General features: G+C 38.7%; 1 protein-coding gene across 1 annotated transcript in view; it reads left to right on the top strand.

Annotated features, from left to right (window-relative positions):
- The window catches only part of VPS13B (vacuolar protein sorting 13 homolog B), an 809,204-nt gene that overhangs the window by 611,489 nt on the left and 190,461 nt on the right, over positions 1-7,254 (top strand). The window lies entirely within an intron of this gene.

Here is a 7,254-nt window from a genome sequence, read left to right as displayed (position 1 = left end):
CTAATGTCGGGGGTTTAAGTGGAGAGAAAATGTTTTGAGAATGATGTACAAATGCGCTTTACACATTGATGTGTGTATGGATTGCGATAACAGTTGTATGAGCCCCTAATAAAATGTTTTAAAAAAAAAAGAAAGAAAGTCATCACTTTGAACCTACCAGCTGTTCCATAGGGGAAAAAGAAGGCTTTCTGCTCCCAGAAAGCCTTACAGCCTTGGACATCCACAGGGACCGTATCCTCTAGAGTCACTGTGTTGAAATCTATACTTGACGGCATTAAGGTTTTTCTCTTTTTTGTGGGGGAGGGGCACGGTGCTTGTGACTGGTCTAATCAGATAGAAGTTAATCATCTTTGCTGAAATAGAAAATACTTGAAGGATTCATATTATTTTTTTACTTGTGAGGGTAGAGAGATTATACAGTTTTCTTGGTTTTATTGTGTTGTGTTAAGTGTATATACATATCTAGAATTCACAGGAGAGGTCAGGACTAGTGATCCAGGATTGGATGTTTTGGAGTCTTTAAAATACAGATGTCCATTGAAGCCGTGAGCATGATGAAATTTCTTAAATATCTCTTGGAGAGATATAATAGAGAAAAGAGCTTACGGTTTGATCTTGAAGAAGTCCAGTCAGAAAGGGAGGAGCCTGGTATAGAAATTGAGGACTAAGAGAAAAGCGTGGAGAGTGTTTTGTCACGGAAGCCACGGGAGGAGCCCTTCAAGAAGGAAGATGTTCATCAGTGCCAAAGAGTGCCTTGAGGTCCAGTAAGATGCAGAACGGAAGGCAGCTGATGTACGGGTAGACATTGTGATGATCAGTGCTTCCTCCTCCCCCAGGTGGACTGACCTGGTTGTATCCTCGCTGATGAATAAGCAGGAATAAGGAACTGGGACAGAAGACTTAATAACTCTTCTAAGAAAGTAGACTGTGAACAAAAAGAATAAGGGTGGTATACTTCATACAAAGGAACATTTGAGACCAGAGTTACTGGTTTTCTTTAATGATGAAAGACCCTGGCACTTGAGTAAGAAGGACCCGCTGAGGGAGGAGTTGGATAGACTAAAGAGGGAAGCTAAGGATGGCTTCCTGAGACAGAAAGGAGCAGGGGCACTGCATCTGTGGAAGGACTGGTTTGAGAAGAGAGGAGCAAACAGCTTCTTTATTTTAATAAATTCAGGGAGGGAAGGCAAATGGTGGCCTATGCGATCGTTCAGCTTAGTACCAAGGGATAGAGATCAATGTAATGGTATTAATGCCCTTGAAACTAGAAGCAAGATTACCTGCTGAGCTTGAAGAGAGGGATAGAAGTTGGATGGTTTGAAAGGAAATAGGGGAGTTGAGATGATCTTCCAGTATGACCTTTATAACATATATGACTTTTATAACACACTAATTCTCATTTCTGTGCCTTTAAAAGGCTTTTTAACAATTTCAAACGTATGTAAAAGTAGATTGAATAGTGTGATGAACTTCCGGCTTAAAACAGTTGTTAGTTAGTGGTCTGTATTATTTTTTGTATACTTTTATGTACTTTTCCAACACTTGGTATTTGGAACAAATCCCAAGATTCATCTTACACTATCTGTAATATATCAATATATATCGCTAAAAGATAAGTACTTTAAAGAATATCCACTATACCATTATCAAACCTTTAAAAAAAACCTCAATATCACAAAATATTCAGTGTAAAAATTTTCAATTTTCTAATAAATATCATAATGTATTTATTTATGTGGGTGTTTGTATATATATACACGAGAGGGCCTCAAAATGTTAATGGGAATAGAATGAAAAGTTAATGGAAGTTTTCTGTGAACTTGTTGAATCCATTCTGTATATAGTTTTTGTTTTGTTTGTTTTTAAATTGGCTGATTGTTCCCGTACATCAGTAACTCACTTGAAAAATAATATCTTTGCCCAACATAACAATTTTTATCAATTTATTTTTCTAATAGTTTTCTTGACATATCTTACACAATCCAGTATTTCCATCCACATACATTTCTGTTGTTCAATCCCATCGAGTGGAGTTATACACTCATCAATGCTATCAGCTCCCTATCCTCCCCTTTTTTCAATGGTAAATTAGGTGAGGGTTTGCAGGTCACCCAGTTTGCATTCAACAATTTAATTGACTGAATCAAATCTCCTGATCGTTGATCCTGCACCCTCCTTGATTTCTCTTCTCCCTCTTGGGGACTGCAGTCTACCTTGACACCCACCTCAACAGCTGTCCACAGTCTACCCCACTGCTTTGTTTTCCCCGCACTGGTCTGGTGTCCCCCATCCCTGCTCAAAGTGTGTTCTGTTTGATGTGAAAGTCTTTATCTAGGTTCTCCACCCCACCCCACCCCCGCCCCCCCATAGCAGTGATCTCACAACATTTGTCCTTTTGTGAATGACTATTTTCACCCAGCTTGATGTTCTCCAGGTCCCAACATGTCCTAGGTGCTTCATGGTTTGGTCATGGTTAAATTAGTAGTTGGCATTATCACATTCAGGTTTATTTGGTTTTGATTTTAGCAAGCCTCTCCTAAGATGAATTGTATTAATCCATGAGTCTGCATATAAAGTTTAAAAGTCTGCCTTTTTCGTGAGGTTAGTTATCATTGATGTTCTATGTCTAAATTCACTAGAACTGTACAAACGGTAGTATTCTAATTCTAGGACTAATTCTAGGATTTAAAAAAAAAGTTTTTTAATGTGTCAACTGAAGTATTTCTATAAATAGAAACCTTCCCTCGTCTGCTGTTTAGTTACTTAGTGGTATTGTTCATCCAAGAAAGGCAGGATAAATGCATGATTATTTCCCATTGTTTACCCATTTTCTAAAATGAGTCGATTCTCTAGCTTCTTTCAGTAGTGGCCAATTAGTTGTCGTCGATTGGTATTATTCTAACCTCATTATATTTAATGTTCAAATTGCCTCATCATTGGCACTAGGAAGCACAATAAATTTTCTTCTCTTATGTTTTTAATCTTGCTGTTCTCCGGTCTATAATTGCTCCTCCCTTTTCCTGTGCCATTGGGTAGTGTCTGCTATCCTTCCTACCCTTTTCTTTCTCTTTTCAGCAAACTGATTTCCCAATCCCATCTTTCTGTAAGCAGCTTGGCTAATGTGAGTTTCACTGAATTTATCTCAAAGCATTTGGTTGCTTCTAAATCTCATCACTGTCTCCCAAGGATGAGTATATGTCACCATTGAGAATAGTCTTCCAACTCCTCCACTCCAAAAGAAGCGCAATGCATTTAGCTTCCTAAGATGACTGCTTAGAGAGAAAGAGAGAAACTCAGATTAATTCAGTGGAATACATTCATTTTAGAAAAGCATTTTATCATCCTGTAAGTAGACTTTGGGGTTGGGGGCAATGTACTACAAAAAAGGTCAGTGCTTAACCATAAGAATATGTGTATAATTTTACTAGTACAGTTGTACCTCAATAACTATCTTGTTTTCCAACATTGTGCATTGAGAAAAGATCATAAAGAATCTACTATCTAACTATTTTGTGCCTTAAAGACACACAGCAGGGTAGGAGCAAATGCTGAGGTACAAGGCGGCAGTGATTAAAGTTAAGTTAATGTTACATGTCACCTTGGCTGGGCCATGATTTTCAGTGGTTTGGCAGTTATGTAATAATGTAGTCCTTCTCTATTTCATGATCTGATGTGACCCTTCATGCTTGCGTAATGCCGACCTTTGCATAATAACCTCGTCTCTGGAACCTAACCATGTTGACAGGTGAGGAGGGAGTATAGTGATGAAGCCCAGCTCCTCCTGATAAGCACCATGAATGCTTGTTGACTGTCACATATTGGGAACGCATGTTAGTGGCCATCTGTGACCCTCCTCACCAGCACACGGAGCAGGGGCCCCATATGCCCAATTCCACTTTGTGTTCCACTGTTAATTGAAGGTCCTGACACTTCATACTTTAAATGAAGACATGCTGTTCTCACTTAAGTGAAGACACATTGCTCCCACTATCACGGCCGTGTCCCCCGCTTTTCTAGCTCCATCCACTGGTATGAATGCCTTTACTTGGCCATTGTAACAAAAATCTGAACTTGAATTGTTGAGTAAGAGGAGAATAATGTAATAAATGAAATATTTTTATCTGAGTTATTCTAATTGCTAAAGTCAAGCGTAATTACAGAGGCTAGTGCTATGTTTTGCCTTGACCTCACCAAAGTAAGGGAAACACGCCATGACTCTTGTGTTTGTCCTTAGCCACACATGTATGTACTGACTGTTTCAAACAAGCCTTGCTTGTCTGAAAACATTTGTGTCTCTTGCAAATAAAATTCCAAAGGAAGAAACACTTAACAAAGAAGTTTTCTTTCATAAATGTTATGATTTGGTTATAACAACCCATATTGAATCCATTGGGTTTTTGGTAATAGATTTCAAAATACATCATAAATGTAAGTAATATGATGACTAAGGGGTCAAGTAAAGTTGGAACATTTTAAATGAGAAAATAGCTGGAACAGTTTTCAGGAAGCTTTTCCAGTTGATTTTTGGTCCCCCACAAGGTGTGCATTACCATAAACTTCGGGGAATCACCTCTGGGGCTTGAATTCCCTCTCTGATTTCATTATTACAATATGATTCTTTTCCTTTCGCTGTTAAGTCATCTCCTAGGGTGATGGGAGCATAAAATAAGTGTAATTTATTTGTATTTGTCTAATCTCCTTTTAACTCAATAGCCATTCCATCATTCTGTTTCCTGGTAGCTGGTCGGAAAGTTTTGAAGGGTAATTAGAATCTAATAATTGACAGGCGTGAGTTTACTTGGTAACTTAAAGAGACAGAGAGTGTTCTGGGGATGGTGAGAAATGAGACCTGGCAGAGAAGCAGATGACTCAACCCAGAGAGTCTCTATTACTGCATATTCCTAAAATCTAAACTCTGAAAATAATCCATCTATTAAAGTTCAGGGAGGATTATGAAAAAATTTTAAACTTCTTCAACAGAGTCTGATAGTAATTAGAATCAAACCCACATTAACAATCTATACCTGGATCTTTATCCAGTTAAATTTTCAGTTCTTGTAAAACATCATTTTATATAGCTCTCACTGTGTCTCTGTTGAGTAAAATTCTGGTCTATTTTTTAAAAGTGTTTTCATCATTTGTGTAAGTATTACAGAAGACCAAATAATTAGATTGATAGATTTTTATTTTTATTATTTATCACAAAAATGCCAAACTTGTTTGAAGCATAATTTTTCCCCTTTATAAAAATCTTCCTGTGGTTTGAGACTGTGAAAATATATACAATAAAAACCCTAATTTTCTACTAAAAAAATAATAGCGCTTGGCTAGTTCCTGGATGTGAAGGTTTCAATACACTGGGTAATAAAATCAACAATACAGATTTGTTAAGTGATCAGATGTGACAACGATTTTATGGTTTCAGTTGAAAGCTTTGCACATGTTGAGGCTGTACTTGATGTACCAACAAAAGGAGGGACTGTTTCATTTGTGTGGTGCCTTTCATTCTGGAATTTACTATCTCCTGGTGGACCTGTTGCCTTTGAAAGAAATTCATAGAATTACAGGGTAGCTTCATGCACTTCAGCTCCGCTTTTCCCGCCCTCAGCCTGAAGTACTCCCCAGGTTCCCCAAATGGGTCTACTTCCACCCCTCCATTTGCACAGAGAACTAGCCACATTTTGGAAAGAATGTAATGGGGTCAGGCCTCTCCCTCCAGGGCAGCAGCAGTGGCGAGTGGCTCTGGGGCCCACTGAAAGCACCCTGCAGAAAACATCTGCAAGGTAAATTATCTACATGTTTAAAATATTAATTTGTTTCTTATTCAAATTGAACATAATAACTGTCTTGTGTTAGTGGATTGTTGAGCTTTCCAAAAACTATTATCAAATGTTGCTCAGGGACTGAAATTGCTTCTGTAATCCTGTCCTGAAGATCAGCCTAGGAATGGGGCTGTGGTGCATCCCCAACCGTGCTGACAAGACCCCACAAGAGAGATTAAGTGACCAGGATATCCAGAGAAGTAGCCCTCCTCTACAGTTCTGCTGGTTTAAGAAAGGCTCATCCAGAAACTACCCCCACAAAAAAGGAAAATTTAAAAGGCACTATTCAGATTCACAAGGCAAGATAAATATGAGAATTCAAGGTATATAAGTTTAAGCAGTTGAATTTTCAAATGATTTTTTTTTTGGTGCGGGGGGGGAGGGGGGATGATTTTTGTAGCATTTGTACTTCTGAAGTTATTACCATTTAAGACCACACTGACACTTTGGGAACAAACTTTATACAGGAGGCAGAGCCAAGCTATTACTTCAGATATTCTTGTTCCTGAATTTATTGAGTTCTAGTTGGTTTATCATTATATAGGAACTGGTGATCTAATAGGGATTTATGATTCTCACCAGATAGAATACAACAGCAACTGTAATTCATTATGCATTGTCCATCTCTCTTTTGGATTCTGGCCTCTTTCTGCATACGTATTGTGTGCTGTGCATTCCGTTTCTTTGGGAAATGAGCCTTCCTTTCCCCCTAATCTCAGGGTGTTGAAAGAGCAGGGAGATCCTGGGTCCAACAGATGGATCCATACTTGGACTGCCAACCGAAAGAGAGCTGTAGAGTAAGGTCAAGCATGTATTTCAAATAGATTCAGGATTGAAATTCACAGTTTGATTTGCAGTACACATTTCTCTTTCTCTTAATTATAAAAATTTGAACTCTACTGGTAAAATGAAAAGAGCATGGGGGCTAGTGAGTTGCACTAATCTCAAGGGCAGCAGTTCGAATCCCACAGCTACTCTGAAGGAGAAAAATGAGGCTTTCTGCTCTGATAAAGACTTTGCAGCCCCCCAAAACAAAAGAGGCACTGCTTTTCTGCCCTGGATGGCCTCTATGGGTCAGAATCCACTCAATGTCAGTGAGTTTTATTGTTGTTTTTGTTATTTTTCATTGTTGTTCAATTGTTTGTTTGTTTTGGTAAATAGAAAGCTTTCATTTAAATTTTATTATGTAAAAGTCATATGAAGCAAAATCATATGAAGGAATACATTCTCATGATAAAGATACTCGTTTGGGGAATGGACAACTGTGCTGACCCCACCACACTGAGGCAAAACACTGGGTACGTGCAATGGAGCGGCAGGGAAGCAGAGCAAGGAGGTCCCAAGGGAAGACAAATGATGGACGCTGGGGCCAGGGCGTGGCACCCCGTCTAGAAAACGCTCCTAAAGATCAACACACAGACCTTGATCTACC

The sequence above is a fragment of the Echinops telfairi genome, unplaced genomic scaffold, assembly GCF_000313985.2.
Source record: "Echinops telfairi isolate 266 unplaced genomic scaffold, ASM31398v2 ScPeMD7_1;HRSCAF=3_0, whole genome shotgun sequence".
Classification (NCBI taxonomy): domain Eukaryota; kingdom Metazoa; phylum Chordata; class Mammalia; order Afrosoricida; family Tenrecidae; genus Echinops; species Echinops telfairi.
Note: the sequence above shows the minus strand (reverse complement) of the source record. Positions and strands in the feature narration are given on the sequence as shown.